Genomic DNA, 18,572 nt, shown 5'->3' with positions numbered 1-18,572 from the left:
ACTCAGGTCTCTCTAAGGATCTGAAGGTTGTGCCTCCTAGATCTCTAGGAACACAAGTCAAACCACAGCCACGTTTCAAGGAGGTCAAGGTAGAAAGGAGTTCATGTAGAAAAGATGTGTGGTCATGGCCTTGACCTGATGAAATGAACTCCAAAAAGATTCATAGAAAATCCCACAGAATTTTTAAGAACATTCATTTCATGGAAGCACCATTACCTTGAACAAAAAGAGTCAGAGTCCAATAAGGGAAAGACTTTGGGTCCATTTTCTTCCAATTTCTACTAAAAGGAAACAATCCTGAGAAAACAAATTCAGCTGTGCTCATGGGCTTCATGAAAGGAAAGATAATAATATGTTGGGCAAAATCAAGAGCCTTAGCAAATCATTCTTAGGGAGTAACACCAAGTTTGAATCAAGAAACTGGCAATAAGTATCTGGATGGATTTTAGAATCAGGAGTGACTAGTAACTGCTGTGTGCCTCCTGTTTTCCACCTTTTAGAATGGAAATTCTCTAGTGCTTGTCTTATTTTTGTTCCACTATTGATACCTACGTAAGTCACTTACATGAAAGACACTAGATAACAGGTCTGCAGCTTGAGATGTAAGGAGCTGTACTAGAGGAATCTCAGATGAGAAACTTCATTCAACCTCATTTAGTGATGATTCTTTTGGACTTTGTTGCTATAATGGGAGCTGATATTTTTTTTATTTTCTTTTATTTGTTCCAATTAGCGATACCTGCCAGTAGAGTACACTTTGACACATCATACATAAATGGAGTATAATTTCTTGTTCTTTTGGTTGTACATGATGTAGGATTACACTGGTACTGTAGTTATATATGTACATAGGGTAATAATATCAGATTCATTTTATTATCTTTCCTAACCCCATAGCCCTTTCCTCCCTTCATTCCTCTGTACCTAATCCGAAGTAACTCTACTCTTTCATAGTGCCCCCAACCCTTATGGCAAACTAGCATCTGCATATCAGAGAAAATATTTGGCCTTTGATTTTGTGGGATTGTCATATTTCACTTAGCATAATATCTCCAGCTCCAAACATTTACCAACAAAAGTCATACTTTCATTCTTCTTTAAGGTTAAGTAATATTCCATTTGTACATATACCACATTTTCTTTATTTATTCATCTGTTAAAGAACACCTAGGTTGGTTACATAGTTTAGCTATTTTGAGTTGAGCTGCTATAAACATTGACATGGCTGCATCCCTGTAATATGATGATTATAAGTCATTTTGGGTATAAAATAAGGAGAGGGATAGCTGGGTCAAATAGTGGTTCCATTCCAAGTTTTTGGAAGAATCTCCAAACTGCTTTCCAGAGTGGGTGCACAAATTTGCAGTCCCACCTGCAATGTATGAGTGTCCCTTTTTCCCACATCCTTACCAACAATTATTTTTTTTTATATTCTTAACAATTGCTATTCTGACTGGAGTGAAAAGAAATTTAGAGAAATTTTGATTTCATTTCTCTAATTGCTAGAGATCTTGAACAGATTTTCATATATTTGTTGATTGATTGTATTTCTTCTGTGAAATGTCTATTTATTGCCCATTTATTTATTGTTTTTTTTTTTGAGTGTTGTTAAGTTTTTTGGGTTCTTTATACCTCCTAGAGATTAATGCTCAAATGGAGGTGTGTGTAGTAAAGATTTCTCCCATTCTTCACATTATTGGTTGTTTCCTTTGCTGAGAAGCAGCTTTTTAGTTTAAATACACGTCACTTATGGATTATTGATTTAACTTCTTGTTCTCTAGAAGGAAGAAGGAAGGAAGTCAGATCCTAGGCTAACATGTTGAAGATTTGAGGCTACTTTTTCTTCTATTAGGTGCATGGTCTCTGTTTTAATGCCTAAGTTTTTGATCCACTTTGAGTTGAGTTGCATGAAGGTGAGAGATAGGGATTTTATTTCATTTTGTCACATGTGGCTTTCCAATTTTCCCAGCGCCATTTGTTGAATAGGTTATCTTTTCTCCAGTGAAAGTTTTTGGCACCTTTGTCTAGTGTGAGATAACTGTATTTATGTGGGTTTGTCTCTGTGTCTTCTACCCTGTGCCACTGCTCTTTGTGTCTGTTTTGGTGCCAATACCCTGCTGTTTTTGTTACTATAGCTCTGTAATATAGTTTAAGGTCTGGTATTGTGAGGCCTCCTACTTCACTTTTCTTGCTAAGTATTGCTTTGGCTATTCTGGGTCTCTTATTTTTGCAAGTGAATATCATGACTGCTTTTTCTGTGAAGAATGTCATTGGAACTTTAGTAGGAAATGCATTAAATCCAGATAATGCTTTTGGTGATATGGCCATTTTGACAATATTAATTCTGCCTATCCAGGAACATGAGAGGTCTTTACATCTTCTAAGTTCGTTGATTTCTTTCTTTAGTGTTCTTTAGTTTTCATTATAGAGGTCTCTGACTTCTTTTGTTTGATTAATTCCCAAGTTATTTTATTTTATATTTTGAGGCTATTGTGAATGGGATAGTTTTCCTAATTTCTCTTTCAGTAGATTTATCACTGATGTTTAGGAACACATTTGGTTTATGGGTATTGATTTTATATCCTGCTACTTTGCTGTATTCATTAATGAGTTCTAGAAGTTTTATGCTTGAGTTTTTTGGGTCTTATAAATATAGAATCATGTCATTAGCAAACAGTGATACTTTGACTTCTTTTCCTATTTATATCCTTTTAATATCTGTAGTCTAATTGCTCTGACTAGAGTTTCCAGGTTGATGTTGAATAGAAGTGGTGAAAGAGGGCATCCTTGTTTTCTTCTAGTTTTAGAGGGAATAATTTCAGTTTTTTCTCATTTAGAATTATGTTGGCATTGGGTTTAGCACATATGGTTTTACAATGTTGAGGTATGTGCTACGAACCCTAGATTTTCTAGTGTTTTGAACATGAAGAGGTGCTGTATTCTGTCAAATGCTTTCTCCACATCTATTGAGATGATCATATGATTATTGTCTTTAAGTATATTGATGTGATGAGTTACATTTAGTGATTTCTGTATGTTGAACCAACATTGCTACACTGGGATGAACCCCACTTGATTCTGGTGCGCTATCTTTTTAATATGTTTTGTATGTGGTTTTCCAGCATTTTATTGAGAACTTTTGTACCTACGTTCATCAGGAATATTGGCCTGAAGTCTTCTTTCCTTCATGTGTCTTTGTCTGGTTTTAGTATCAGGGCGATAGAATGAGTTTGGAAGGGTTCCCCCCTCTTCTATTTCATGGAATAATTTGAGGAGTATTGGCGTTAATTCTTCTTTGAAGGTCTTGCAGAACTTGGGTGAGAATCTGTCTTGTCCTGGGCTTTTCTTCATTTGTAGGCTTATGATGGCATCTTCTATTTCATTGCTTGAAATATACTTTTATAAAATCCTGGAACACCACATTCACATTTGGACTACTGAACTCGTCCTCTCATATCTCCTACTAAAAGCCATACTTGACTTCACCTCAGGCCTACAATCACTCACAGCAGGTAGTACCTCTGAGGGGTCCAGACTCTGTGAAGGACTTGTACAGACTCTGGGGGAAAGTTGAACCATTTATGGAGGGCATGGAGGGTTCTGAGAACACAAAGAAGACCTACCTTCAGTATGGGGAGTGTGGGTTTGGTGGAGGCTAGTCCTAGTGCCTCAGAGGCTCCTTACCTTGTACACAGGAGAGTAAATGGTAGAGGACAAAAGACAGATCCTCTTTCTCTGGTAAAGTGGTAATTATTACTTAAAAAAAAAATCTAAGTTACATTGCAAAATGGATTAGCCTGGGCTCTATCCTTATTGGCTTCAGTAAGCTAAGATTTAGCTAATTATGCTTTAAATAAGTCTAGGAGACAAGAGGGTGACAAGAGATGAGGTGCTGAGGGGTAAGCGTTCCCTGCACACTTCTGAATGACAGTCAAGGATTGCCTCATGGCCTGCTTGGTGAAGTAAAGAAGGCTAACTGACTTGGGACCTTGGAACTCAGGAAATGATAGAGTTTTCTTGGGCTTTCTTTTCGCTTCAAGTGTCTTAGAGTTGAAATTATTGGCAATCTGGAAATGCTAACGGGGCAGAAAACAAAACAAAACAAAACAAATTCCTTATTTCTGGCCCATAGACCAGGAAAAAGGCAACCTATCAAGAGAGAAAACTTTAGCAATAATATTTTGCTTCAGTCATACATAACAAAAAAACCTTTATCTAAAGACCAAGTGGAAGCCTAGACATCCATTTTGGCCCCCACCCCTACCCCCACCACGGTGTTGACAGAGAAGCTAAGCAGGAGCCAGGACTTTCATCCCTGCCACATGTCAGGGGGGACTGGTGAATCTGGACTGGCACCCTGACCAGCTGGAATGACAAACTCCTCACCTTCTCTTCTCTTGTGGTATAGGAGGAGATCTGGTAGAATCAGGCCTTAAACTACTGCCCAGTGGCAAAGAAGCCAAACAAGCAAAAACTATAGAAAACCTGGTCATCCACCTATGTTGGAAGTGGCAAGTTATCACTTCTCTGTCCTTGGCTTGAGCTGTGTTACAGAAAGACACCTAGAGTAGAAGGTTTAATTAAGATACAAAACCTCATAATATCATACTTATTATGTTCAGATTTCAATGAAAAAATACTCAGTATGCCAAAAAAGGGGAGATATCAGACTGACTGAAACAAACAAACAACAACAAAAAACAACCCATAAGGGTCCCAAATCAGACAAATGTACTATGATTATCTGAAAAAGCTTTAAAAGCGGCTTCATAAAAAATTCTTTAGTGAGCAATCACCAATTTGCTGGAAGGAAGGAAGGAAGGAAGGAAGGAAGGAAGGATGTTTTCAGGGTGGCTATAAGAAGGCAACAGGAGAGAATTATGGAGATTAAAAGATTCTGTATCTTTATGTATCAATATCCTCATCCTAATTGTGGTATTGTGCTATAGTTTTGTAAAATGTTGCTAAGGAGGGAGATTGGGCAGATGGTACATGGGACTTGTCTATATTTTTTAGAACTGCATGTGAATCCACTAAAATAAAAAAAAGTCTAATTTAAGAATACCAAAACTTTAAGACAAGTCCTTCATCTATTCAGAATCCTTCAATTCTTTTCCATAATTTTCACAATAAAATCCACACTCTTCCCCATAACTACAAAGTCCTCAAAGATGTAGCTCTTGCTTCTGCTCCATGTTCACTCTTTTTCTTCCTCAAACATGTCAAGCTGGTCTCAGGGCCACTGTGCTGGTCACTCCTGCCTAAACCCTACTTCGCATTTTCTCCATGACCAACTTCCTAATTTAATTCAGGCTCCTTTTCAAATGCAGCCTCTCAGAGATCCTTCATGTTTCTCTCCATTTAAGGACCTCTCCCTCATCCTCATCAAGTGTCTATGTCTCCCTCTCTCCCTCCCTGTTTCTCTTCTTCTCTCTCACTCTTTTTCTCCTCTTCTACATGCAACATATAATTGCTCAAAGTTCAAATATTAAGTAATAAAGTTATAAAATGATGTATATTCTTTTTCAAGTAAAAAGATACAAGAATATGTTTAGTTATAGTGATAAAACCTTATAAAAATGCTGAGGTCTTTGATCACAAAACTAAATTTGTGTTCATTTCATACTCCTCTCTTAGGTATGCTTATTTGCAGATGTTTTTTCTATGAATTTGTGCACACAACAAACTTACATATACACACATGGGAACTCCATATAGGTTATATAGTATTGCATTTCTTCTTTTATTGTTTGTGGGTAGAAGTTATTATATTGCATTTTTTCTGAGATATTTGTTGGAAATCTATCCATACTCTATATAATTATTATTACATAGCTTAATCCCAGACATTAAATGTCTTACATTTTATTCAGCAATTTCATTTATCATATTGAAAAATGGACATGTTCCCTGATTTTTGTTATTGTTTAAAACAATGATTGGTTGTACATGTGTCCTTGGATGAAAATTCGTTTGTAATCCATATTTAATTTCCTACATAAAGCAGTGACTAGTAAGGTGGATATTAATTTTAAGATGCATACCATTTCCTTGCAATTTTTGTACTTTCTAATTTTTAGAAATATGGCCAATGAATAAATACTATAAGATACCAATTTTTCAAAACTTGAGATTTTCTTTATAGTGTTCAAAATAATTTTTCCTTCCTTCCTTTTTTTTTTTTTTTGTAAATGTACTAAAATAGGTTGTCATTTTTTATGCAACTCCTTGTGGGTGTGTGCATTCGTGTGTGTATGTATATGTAGGTATGTATTAGATCAATTGTAAATGTGGAATTCAAATCCCTCTATACTAATTTTCTTTTATCTGTTGACTTCTAAAAGATGTGTCATGTTCTCCTACTGTGAACTATGATTTTTTTCCTGCTTCTCCTAGGGAATATCAGTCCTTACTTTATAAATTTCGAACTTATTCTGTTAGATGTATAAAATTATGATTTTCATATCTACTGTTTGGATTGTTGACTTATTAGCAACCTATTTCAAAGCTGTCTCTTAAAAGCTTTAACTTTGAATTTTTTGTGTGTGCAATTGCAAATTTTATTAGCATTTGTCTTTATTTTCAACTTTCTTTTGTCAATTTTACAAATGTGAATCACTTTTACATAGAATGTGGATAGGTATGTTCTGAAAGATGGGCTAAGTACACTTACCTTGCTATGTTCACTGAAACCTTAATATCAACCTTCACGGTTTTATTCATCATATTACTTCATTGCTTCTTTGGTCTTTCCTGGATTCTATTAGATGCACTGACTGAAGTTTTTCTGTTTCTGTTTGTATGTTTTCTGATTTGATAAATGTATTCTTAAGTTTCCTTTGTTAGGTTAGCAGAAATGTTCAAAGATATACTTTGCAAACAAATGTTAAAATTAAAGCACCTATCTGCTCTAAAAGACAAAGTGTGTGTGTTTTCACCCTTTAATTTCTACTGCTCATCCCCACTCCCACTCAGGCACCTCCCACCTTCCCACACATTTGCACACAAACAAACACATAAATTGATTTATAGAATTTCTGTGATCATAATACCCTTAAATTTGGGGTCTGAAGTGACTTGAAGGCTGGTCACCGGACCAGTGTTTCTGTAACTCTAAGTTATAGAAATCTCTAGCCAGTTGATCCTGTTTGCTATCTAATGCAGGGTCTCACACAAGCTTTTTCCACCTAAGGCAGATAGGGAGATGCACATCCTAACTGCCCTCCCTGTTGTGTGTGTGTGTGTGTCTGTGTGTGTCTTTGTGTGTGTATGTGTGTGTGTAGGAAATGGAGGAGCAAGTCTCCCTGGCTGACAGAACATTGAATACACAGAAAGTGCTCGGTGTTAAAAAGGGAAGGTGAGAGGACAGAGACTGCTAACCCATCCACCTCAGGATGTTGCTCATTTCATTCTCCTTTGCTAACTCAGCACCCATAAGGTGCATTTCTTATTTTTGAATGGTGAACCTATAATTAACTTTCATACCTTCTCAGCTTACTGCCCTTAACACAAGTTTATAAAATGAACTTGAAGAAAAGGGTATAATTAGTGGCTATGAGCTACTATTTCTGAATGGGGCTTAAACCTCTTCAAATGCATAATCTGTTGCCCCAAGCTAATTCATTCTCTTATTCTCTTTGTATCTTAGGCTCCTTTAGTTTTTCCCTTTAGACTATTTCTTCTTTATTATCTGACATCACTTAGCAAAATGCTTATCTTGTCACAGAGCTCTACTATCTTTTATCCTAATTTGGAGAAATGGTGGAAGAGGAGGAATCTATAGACAAAATGATATTGATGGAAACTATCAGGAAGAGAATGAGGAATATAATTGCTGAGGTGTAAAGTTATTGTAAATAAATTTTATTTACATAATTGTTTATTCATTCATTTAATAAGTATTCATTGAGGATCAGCTATTGCCAATCATAGTTCTAGGTGCTGGGGTTAAATTACTGGACAAATGACTAAAGTAAATACAGTCATGGAGTTTGTATTTTATCAAAATATACATCATAAAACCAGAAATTGTAATTTGAGTCAGAAACTATTTGTGATTTTTCTATCAAGTCACATAGTTGCACTTCCTGAATTCAAGTTTTTTTTTGGCATATATTTGTTTTTTATTCATTTACCATTTAATTTATATAGCCATATGGTATAGGGAATCTCCATGACTCATTGGGAAATAAGTGCTTCATTAAAATCCTAAATCAATTCCTCACACTGTAGTCTAAATTATTTATTAAAATCTCAAGTCTTATAGCATCAGAATTTTGCTCAACACTTTTGTCTTGGTCCATTTTCTGTTGCTATAACTGGATACCCAGAACTGGGTTATTTATATGGAAATTTATTTCTTATAGTTCTGGAGATCAGGGAATCAAAGGTTAACAGACTGAATATGGTGAGAGTCTTCTTGCTGGGAGACTCCCAGGGCAGTGCAGGGCACCAGTGAGACAGAGCAAGTTAACCAGAGAAAGCTTGAATTGATAACAAAACTACTGCCTTGAAAACACATTAATCAGTTCATCTATTCAATTAATCCATATGTGAGGGCACAGACTAATTGCCTCTTAAATGTCCCAAGAGGTCCCACCTTTTAATACCTCACAAAGGAGAATGAATTTCAAAATGAGTTTTGATGGGGATTGTTAATCCATACCTACTATTTGGTGGTTTGTGATTGTTTTTGATACGGCCTTCAAGCCTGACATGAGATAGCTTCTGCTTCCTCCTCTCTCCTTCATAGGCTCCCCCTCACTCTTAGAATTACCCATTCCGATTTTGTCTAAGTTCAACATTTCACTCTGTTCTGGGGTTGTTAACTCAGTTCAAACAGATCTTCCTCTTTTACCCTTACCACATAATTGTCTGCCCTATTGATCCTGCTCAACCTTAAAATCAGCTTATACATCCATTCCTTAAGATTCATCATTCTGTGATGCCCATGGAGTCAAGTCCACAATGACTCTCCTAATACTCTTCTCTGCTTCATCATGCTTATCACACGTGAAATGAATAATTAGTTGTTTATTTTTTGTTTCTGCAGTTAGGCTGTAAATTCTGTGAGGGTGGGGACCATACCTTGTCTTTATCATTATTTTATTCAAACAATATAATATATTATAGATACTTTGAATATATTTTTGACAAGCTAATTAATTCATTCTTTTAAGCAAACCTGTTATGTAAAATGCTGTGTCTATTAATGTAGTGTATCAAAACTTCTATAGACTAGGACGGACTCAGTCATGTTATCTTGAATGAGAATACAAGTGAAGTTTAACTTCAGGAAAATGATGAAATGAACATGTTAGAGTATGCTCTTGGATGTGAGATGAAATGAGTTTTGACGGAAGAGAAGTTCTCTAGTATTTTTTGAGCTTTCTTATACTGACTCACCAAAATTGAACTAAAGTGTAAACCAGGGGTCTCCTGATAAAATGATCATTCAGTTTTTGTTCCTTCCTTTCATTTTGTTTTACTTTCAAAAGGCCCCCTGGACATCTATCAAAACTACAAAGTGGAAATTGGTTAGCTTCATTTAACATCATATCCTGCTGCAAAGGCCTCACATCAATTTACTTGCCATTTTACATTCAGCTTCAAAAACTTAGAGGTGTAGATAGCTGAAGGCTTCCATTATAAATCCCTCAAAACCTAATTCTTTGATGATATTAAAACTGCAGAGTTCTAGCAGTCATAGGAATATAAACTTTATTTTATTTTTCATCCCAAGTCTGATGAAATCACAGTGATTAAATCAGAAAGGCCTTTGGTGATAGGAGCTGATTCTGGTTCTCTAACAGCAGAGAATTCCTTGGCTTGGCCGACTCTGTCTTATGTGCTACTTGTACTTTTAAATTTAGAAGGCAATAAAAGTTTTCTGATTTTCTCTTATTCTCCAGAATAAGAAGATGAGAAACCAAAAACTAATTTCCTCAGAGGAAACAATGTTGTAAAAGGATGAATTATCATTGCTTTAGTTTAATTCTGCTTTGTCTATGAATATGGAAGCCAGTGGAATGGAGGTTGCAGTTTTCATATCTATTGTAAAACTATGAACTTCAGAGGTGAGATTTGTTATAAATTTGGAGACAAAATATACATTTTGATGTATATTGTAGGTTCTATGCCAAAAAGCTATTTCTCTTTGTTTTATGAATGAAATCCTCTTCTTTGATGTTTGACAAGTTTTCTACTAGAAACACATTTATTTTGGTGAATCATTAATCCAGACATGCAGCACTGGATGTTTTAATGGCTAAAATAAGAATATTAACTATCAATATTTGTAAATATTTTGTTAAATTTACAGAGGTGTTCTGTGTAGTCTTGTGTGAGATTTGTTCAGGGAACGTAATATCTACTCAATAGTTAACGCTTAATTAAAAAAAAACACTGCTCTATGTGTCCTAGCTTAATTGAGATTTGAAATAATTTGTGTATGATCAGTTAGGTCAAAACCTTTCACTGTGATGCTAACTTGGGGTGGTAGTGTTGGGAATTACTTAATGACCTAAAGGAATCAGAAAAAGAGGTCAGTAATTATATCTACATTGTAAGATCTCTATGTCTCTTTATTTATTAAGTTGACCTCTAACTTAGGTTTGAAAATTACTTATATCCTGTGTGATAGTCTAAGGAGAGTAAATCTTGGTATCAGTGTTCCCCTATCTGAGTTAGCATTCTGGTGTCTTTTTTCAGTTTTGTGATGGTGGCATTTGGAGCTTTGTATAACTTAATTGTCGAGACTCAACTATTTCTTTAATTTGTTGTTGGATCATTCATCAGGCAAGTTGTTCAAATTAACACGAAAGGAGTTGTAGACCTCAGGAACTCTCTGGAAGCCAAACTCCATTCAGAGACACAAATGTACATTTTAAACATATAATGTAAACACCCTTGCACAGTGAGTTCCTTTATAATAACACCTGTGTTCAAAGAAGTGGAAACACAATTGCTACTTAGCAAGCAGCTACTCTGGATAGGGACTTAGGAGCATATTCTCTAATTCTTGCAACCAACCTAAAATGTACAGTTATCTCATACTAAACAAAGGTGCCAAAAACATTCACTGGAGAAAAGATAACCTATTCAACAAATGATGCTGGGAAAATTGGAAGCCCACAAATAACAAAGTGAAATTAAACCTTTATCTTTCACCCTGAATGAAACTCAACTCAAAGTGGATCAAAGACTAGAACAGAGACCCTTCTTCTAATAAAAGAAAAAGTAGGCTCAACTTTTCACCATGTTGGCCTAGGATTGAACTTCCTTAACAATATTCCTAAAGCATAAGAAGTAAAATCAAGAATCAATAAATGAGATGGATTCAAACTAAAAAGCTTCTTCTCAACAAAGGAAACAATAACATATAGAGAAAGCCCACAGAATGAGAGAAAATCTTTACCACATGAACCTCAGGTTGAGCATTAATCTCTAGGATATATAAAGAAGTCAAAAAACTTAACACCAAAAAAAAAAAAAAAAAAAAAAAAATAAGCCAATCAATAAATGGGCTAAGAAACTGAGCAGATACTTCACAGAAAAAGAAATATAGGTCCCGGAAGTGACGCGTGGCCCTGGCCGGGCGGCCGCCCTGCCCCCGCTTCCTTTCGCGCTGTCGCTGCTCCGAGGTGGTAGTGGCTACTGTGCCCTGAGGAAGCTGGCGGCGGCCAGTAATGCCTGGGAAACTCCTCTGGGGGGACATTATGGAGCTGGAAGCACCCTTGGAAGAGTCCGAGAGCCAGAGGAAGGAGAGGCAAAAGAGCTTTATGGATATCGGAATTTTGGATAAGGGATTATGGACCTGTACTTCCCTCATAGGGTTGTTATGAAGATTTAAACAAGATAAGCCGAAAACACATTACACAATGCTGGAGTGATAGAAGGAAGTCCAGGCACCATCATGACTCCAATGAGAAAACAGAAACAAAAGAAATGGTGTTACAGATGACCTGGATGATGCTCCCAAGCCCAAAAAAGCTAAAATGAAAGAGAAGCTAAATGGAGACACTGAAGAAGGATTTAACAGACTTTCAGATGAATTTTCTACATAAGTCAAGAAGAAAAGATCTTCCAAACGGAGATATTGATGAATATGAAAAAAAATCAAAGCGAGTATCATCCTTAGAAAGTTCTACTCATAAATCAAGTGAAAATAAATTAGAGGAGACCCTAATACGTGAACAGAAAGAAGGAGCCTTCTCTAATTTACTCTATTTCTGAAGAAACTATAAAGCTTCTAAAAGGTAGAGGGGTAACATATCTCTTTCCTATTCAAGTTAAAACCTTTGGTCCTGTATATGAAGGAAAATATTTAATTGCACAAGCCCGGACAGGAACAGGAAAGACATTCTCTTTTGCCATACCCTTGATTGAAAGACTCCAAAGAAATCAAGAAACAATTTAAAAAAGCCGCTCACCAAAGGTACTTGTTTTGGCTCCAACAAGGGAACTGGCAAATCAAGTAGCCAAAGACTTTAAAGATATAACTAGAAAACTCAGTGTGGCATGTTTTTATGGTGGAACATCATATCAAAACCAAATTAATCATATTCGAAATGGTATTGACATCTTGGTTGGGACTCCTGGTCGTATCAAAGACCATTTGCAGAGCGGCCATTTGGATCTTTCTAAACTGCATCATGTTGTGCTTGATGAAGTGGATCAAATGTTAGATTTAGGTTTTGCTGAACAAGTTGAAGATATTATCCACGAATCCTACAAAACTGATTCTGAAGACAATCCTCAGACTTTACTTTTTTCTGCAACTTGCCCACAGTGGGTATACAAAGTTGCAAAAAAATACATGAAATCCAGATATGAACAGGTTGACCTTGTTGGAAAAATGACTCAAAAGGCTGCAACTACTGTGGAACATTTGGCTATCCAGTGTCACTGGTCTCAGAGACCAGCAGTTATTGGAGATGTCCTTCAAGTCTATAGTGGGTCTGAAGGGAGGGCTATTATCTTCTGTGAGACCAAGAAGAATGTAACTGAAATGGCAATGAATCCACACATAAAACAGAATGCCCAGTGTTTGCATGGGGACATTGCACAGTCTCAAAGAGAAATTACACTAAAAGGCTTCAGAGAAGGTAGTTTTAAAGTTTTAGTGGCAACCAATGTGGCTGCCCGTGGTTTGGACATTCCTGAGGTTGACCTGGTGATTCAAAGTTCTCCTCCACAGGATGTTGAGTCCTATATCCATCTCTCTGGACGCACAGGTAGAGCTGGCCGGACAGGAATTTGCATATGTTTTTATCAACCAAGAGAAAGAGGTCAACTAAGATATGTGGAACAAAAAGCAGGAATTACTTTTAAACGTGTAGGTGTTCCTTCTACAATGGATTTAGTTAAATCTAAAAGCATGGATGCCATCAGGTCTCTGGCTTCCGTTTCTTTTGCTGCTGTTGATTTTTTCCGACCATCAGCTCAGAGACTGATAGAAGAGAAAGGGGCAGTGGATGCATTGGCTGCAGCATTAGCCCACATTTCTGGTGCATCAAGCTTCGAACCAAGGTCTTTGATCACCTCTAATAAGGGATTTGTGACTATGACTCTGGAAAGCCCAGAAGAAATACAGGATGTCAGCTGTGCATGGAAAGAACTTAACAGAAAGCTGAGTAGTAATGCTGTGTCCCAAATTACAAGAATGTGCCTCCTAAAAGGAAATATGGGTGTTTGCTTTGATGTTCCTACAACCGAGTCAGAAAGGTTACAGGCAGAGTGGCATGATTCAGACTGGATACTCTCAGTGCCGGCCAAATTACCTGAAATTGAAGAATATTATGATGGAAATACATCTTCTAATTCCAGACAAAGGAGTGGCTGGCCAAGTGGCAGGTCTGGCCGGTCAGGCCGATCAGGTGTTCGATCCGGTGGCCGGTCAGGTAGACAGAGTCGACAGGGGAGTCGGTCAGGAAGTCGACAAGATGGTTGAAGACGAAGTGGGAACAGAAATCGATCAAGAAGCGGGGGCCACAAACGGAGTTTTGACTGAGCATTTGATAGTTTATCTACCAGTGTGAGCTTGCCTATTTCTGCCTAATCATGTACATTATCCACCAAAAATTAGGTCATCGTAGTTGAGGTATGTGTCTGCTGTTTGCAAAGAAGTTGATCGTATTTTTTTAAAAAGTATTTCACAAAAATGGTTGTAAACAAATTTACTTATCCAGTTATACCTTTGAATAAAAAAAACCCTCCTTTAAAAAAAAAAAAGAAATATCAATCAACAAATACATGAAAAAATGTTCAACATCTCTAGCAATTAGAGAAATGCAAATCAAAACTACTCTAAGATTTCTTCTCACTCCAGTCAGAATAGAATTAACAAGAATATAAGCAACCATAAATGTTGAAAAGGATGTAGGGAAAAAGGGACACTCATACATTGCTGGTGGGACTGCAAATTGATGCAAACCCACCCCGCTTTATGGAAAGCAATATGGAGATTCTTCCAGAAACTTGGAATGGAAACACCATTTGACCCAGTTATCCAACTCCTCCTTCTATCCCTAAAGGACTTAAAATCAGCAACATACAGCAATGCAGCCACATCAATGTTTATAGCAGCTCAACTCACAATTGCTAAACTATGGACCTAACCTTGGTGTCCTTCAACAGATGAATGGATAAAGAAAATGTGGTATATATACAAAATGGAATATTACTCAACCTTAAAGAAGAATGAAATGATGGCTTTTGCCAGTAAATGGATGGAGCTGGAGAATATCACACTAAGTGAAATAATCCAATCCCACAAAACCAAAGGCTGACTATTTTCTCTGACATGTGGATAGTAATTCACATTAAGGTGGGGGGGGGTAGGGAAGAATAGAGTTACATTAGATTAGGTAGAGGGTAGTGAAGGGAGAGAGGTTTATGGGGTAGGAAAGATAGTAGAATGAATCAGGCACTATTACCCTATGTATGTATGTGACTACAGAACTGGTGTGATTCTACATCATGTACAACCAGAAGAATGAGAAATTATATTTCACTTATGTATGTTGTGTCAAAGAATATTCTACTGTCATATATAACTAATTAGAACAAATAAAAAAATAATAATAATGTAACTGTGATCCAAAACACTTTCCATTCCATCTATGAGAAACTAAGATACAGATTTCTTAAATAACTTATCAAAGATCAGTCAGCAGGTGCATAGAAGTGCCCAAAACTCAAGCTCATGGTCATTCTGTGGTAGTGTATACCCTCCCTTTTACATTTTCATCTTAAATTTTATGACATGTGATTTTATTATGGTAGAGTTTGCTTCTCTTATCAAAAATGTTTTGTTTTAATTTATTATGCATCCAAATGTGAACCATTTCTTACATACCAAGTTGAATTTTTTTTTCTTCCTTGGAACTGTATTAAGAACTCTGTTAATTGATAATCAAAAGAGTTTTTTTCACATTTTTCTTCACACAAAAATAGAAAATCACAGCTTTTATTTGTGAACTCTTCAGAATCTTTGTTTCCAAACTAGAATATATGAATTCCAGACAAGTACACTGTGGTAGGCATAATACATCCCCAACTCCCACCCAGTGCTCATGTCCTGACCTCTTACACCTATTAGGTAACAGGGGAAATGGGGCTTTGCAGATGTTGTTTAATACCTACAGATAGGTGGAACACCCAGGGATCTATCTGAGTGAGCCTAGTGTTATTATAAGGATTCTTAAAAGAAGATAAATCAGGCAGAAGAAGGAGGTCAGAATTCCAGAGAAATTGACTGGTGCTACTAGAGGAAGGAACGAAGAACCAAGGAATTCAGGCAGTCTCTAAGAGCTGGAAAAGAAAGCTGGGAAATAAAGCCTTCAAAATAAATCCAGCCCTCCGATACCTGGATTTCATACCCAGACTCTGTAAGATCCAGATCCAGATCCAGAATTGAAAGATAAATTTGTGTGTTTTCAGTAGTATGCTATAGTAGAAAACTAATATGATTCTGTTGATTTAACTTAAATTTTAAATATGGTTTCAGATGCTATAGTAGAAAACTAATGTAATTCTGTCAATTTAACTTAAATTTTAAATATGGTTTCAGATCAGATTTAAGTCTTTTCTACTCAGTGGGAACTTAAAAACCAAGTGGAAGATGATTAAGTCCAGTAATGTGAATGAACTAGGGGAGGTAGGCTCCTCTTATTGATACCACCTTCATAGCAAATCACTTTTCTTCTCCTTAGAAAATGAAATCATAGCTTCTTTCTTCCTGTTTTTAACTAAGTTTTTCTTTACTAGCACTTGGATTGAGGAAGGGGATCATACTTGAGTTTCCTCCTGCTTAAGGGGTGTTGCACATATAAAATCTAGTAATGTATGAACCTGCAGTAGACAGTACACATCAGACTTCCCAAAATTGATCATGCTCCCCACCTGGCTCCAAGACTGCTGAGAGTACGTGGAGAGGCAGTCCATGATAAAACAGGATGAGAACTCTTAAGTACCTGCACTTGCAAATCTCTCAATTACAATGTCAATACACTGAATGCAAACTATTGAAACATATGTCCATGGAGAAAATGATGCTTATTTAGAGATCAAACTGTTGAGGGCCGTCTTGGACAAGATGGTGCCTGTCAGTGAGCCAAAGGGCACTGGCTACCAAAATAAGGAAGTACCCAAAAAGGTTGCTTGCTTACTAGTTCCTTGGAGGCTTATGATGTGTTAACGCCAGGTTATAGGATTGGCTATCTAATATCATGCCGCGCGTGGACAGCTCATGATTCATATAGTGCTATGCTGACATTCCTCTGCATGCTATCCTGCATGAGAGAAAGCTTTGCTATAATTGGCTGATAAGCTAGGAGCCTGGGGGAGGAGAGAGGGAGAAGGAAGATAGTGGGAGAACAAAGAAGACAGGAAAACAGGGAGGACACAATAAATCTCATCAACTAAAGATTGGTGGTGTCTCCTTTCTCCGTGCCGGTTCCGCTGGATGGAACAAGTGGTGGCCCGTATGGGGAACTTCTTTCCCCTTCTACGTCCTCCCAGGTAAGTAACTTAAGGTAAGCTATAGGAAAATAAGTAACTTAAGGTAAGCTATAGGAAAACTAAGTAACTTAAGGTAAGCTATAGGAAAACTGTAGGATAACCCCGGTAAAGGGAGGCCACATAACCCCGGTGAAAGGAGTCTGCATAACCCTGGTAAAGGGAGTCTACATAACCCTGGTGAAGGGAGGCTACATAACCCCGGTAAAGGGAAGTCTCATAACTCCAGGATGGGGTCACAAGTATCAAGAAATCAAATGATAGTAATCATACAAGATGTACTTAAGGCTAATGGAACTGCCGTAAAATGATCTACTGTAACAGCATATGTAACCACACTGGCCAAGGTTAGTCCTTGGTTTTTGGAAGAGGGAATCCTAAATGTTCCACAATGGGAACATCATAAAGAGGATCTTATCAAAGCAGAAAAGCAATCCCCGCTACCTAGAGGTACTTTTCCCATGTGGCAGCTCATTAAGGAGTGTCTAACATCTGAGAAAGGCAGAGTAAAAACCTTAGTAGAAGAAGGAAATATGTGTCTGGAAGAGATAAAGGAACAACTAAGTGTAACGTCTCATAAAGAGGAAGAAGAGGAGGAGGGGCTTACTGGGGAGGAATTAGAAAGAGCATCAAGGACACGGTCGCCCCCATCAGTTATATCGGGAAGGAATACCAATCCCTTCCTGGAGGCAGAAGCTCCCCCACTCCAAGCAGCCTACCCCCTGTATCCCCCAAAGTACCCTTGGGAGGAGTTAGCTCATGCTATAAATCAGATGGGGTTTTCACCGTGGGGAGAAGAAACCCCCCTTAAAGAAACCTCAGCAATCCCACAATTCTTCCCTGTGCTAGAGGACCTAAATAGACAAAGATTCCACCAACCTCTGGATTTCAAAACAGTAAAAACTTTTAAGGAAGCAATGGCTACATATGGTCCTCAAGCTCCATTTACAATTAGTATGTTGGAATCAGTATCAGGACTAAATCTAGTGCTGGAAGATTGGAAAAGGCTATGTAAAGCTGTGCTATAAGGGGGGAGTACCTAGTGTGGAAATCTGCATGGCAGGAAGCCTCATTAGAAACGGCATGTTTTAACACTGCCACAGGCTTTCCCCAAAGAAATGTAGAAATACTGACAGGAAAAGGAAACTATGAAAGTATTGGACAGCAGATTATTTACAATCCTGGGGTGTACACACAAATTGCTGCTGCTGCCACTAAAGCCTGGAAATTAATTCAAGGAACAGGAGATTTACAGGGACAGTTGTCTAAGGTGATTCAGGGAAGTAACGAACCATTTGCAGATTTTGTTGACAGATTAATCCAAACTGCTGCTAGAGTATTTGGGGATTCAGAACAAACAACGCCCTTAATAAAATGATTAGCTTATGAGCAAGCAAATAAATGGTGTAAAGAAACTATAAGACCATGGGAAATAACAATTTAAACACCTATATAAAGGTCTGCAGGGATATCAATGATGCAGTCATTTCAGGACAAGTAATAGCTGCTGCTCTTCATGGGACAAATCAGGGGCCATTAGGAACTAAAGGAAA

General features: G+C 37.2%; 1 protein-coding gene and 1 pseudogene across 3 annotated transcripts in view; both read left to right on the top strand.

Annotated features, from left to right (window-relative positions):
- The window catches only part of LOC306671101 (serine/threonine-protein kinase PAK 2-like), a 368,847-nt gene that overhangs the window by 130,581 nt on the left and 219,694 nt on the right, over nucleotides 1–18,572 (top strand). The gene's annotated exons all lie outside the window — the stretch shown is intronic.
- On the top strand, nucleotides 11,610–14,236 carry LOC306637993 (ATP-dependent RNA helicase DDX50-like; annotated as a pseudogene). The gene is made up of 2 exons: nucleotides 11,610–11,767; nucleotides 11,862–14,236. The product of its transcript is annotated as an ATP-dependent RNA helicase DDX50-like (transcript).

The sequence above is a fragment of the Sciurus vulgaris genome (genome assembly GCF_902686455.1).
Source record: "Sciurus vulgaris genome assembly, chromosome: 10".
NCBI classification, from domain to species: domain Eukaryota; kingdom Metazoa; phylum Chordata; class Mammalia; order Rodentia; family Sciuridae; genus Sciurus; species Sciurus vulgaris.
Note: the sequence above shows the minus strand (reverse complement) of the source record. Positions and strands in the feature narration are given on the sequence as shown.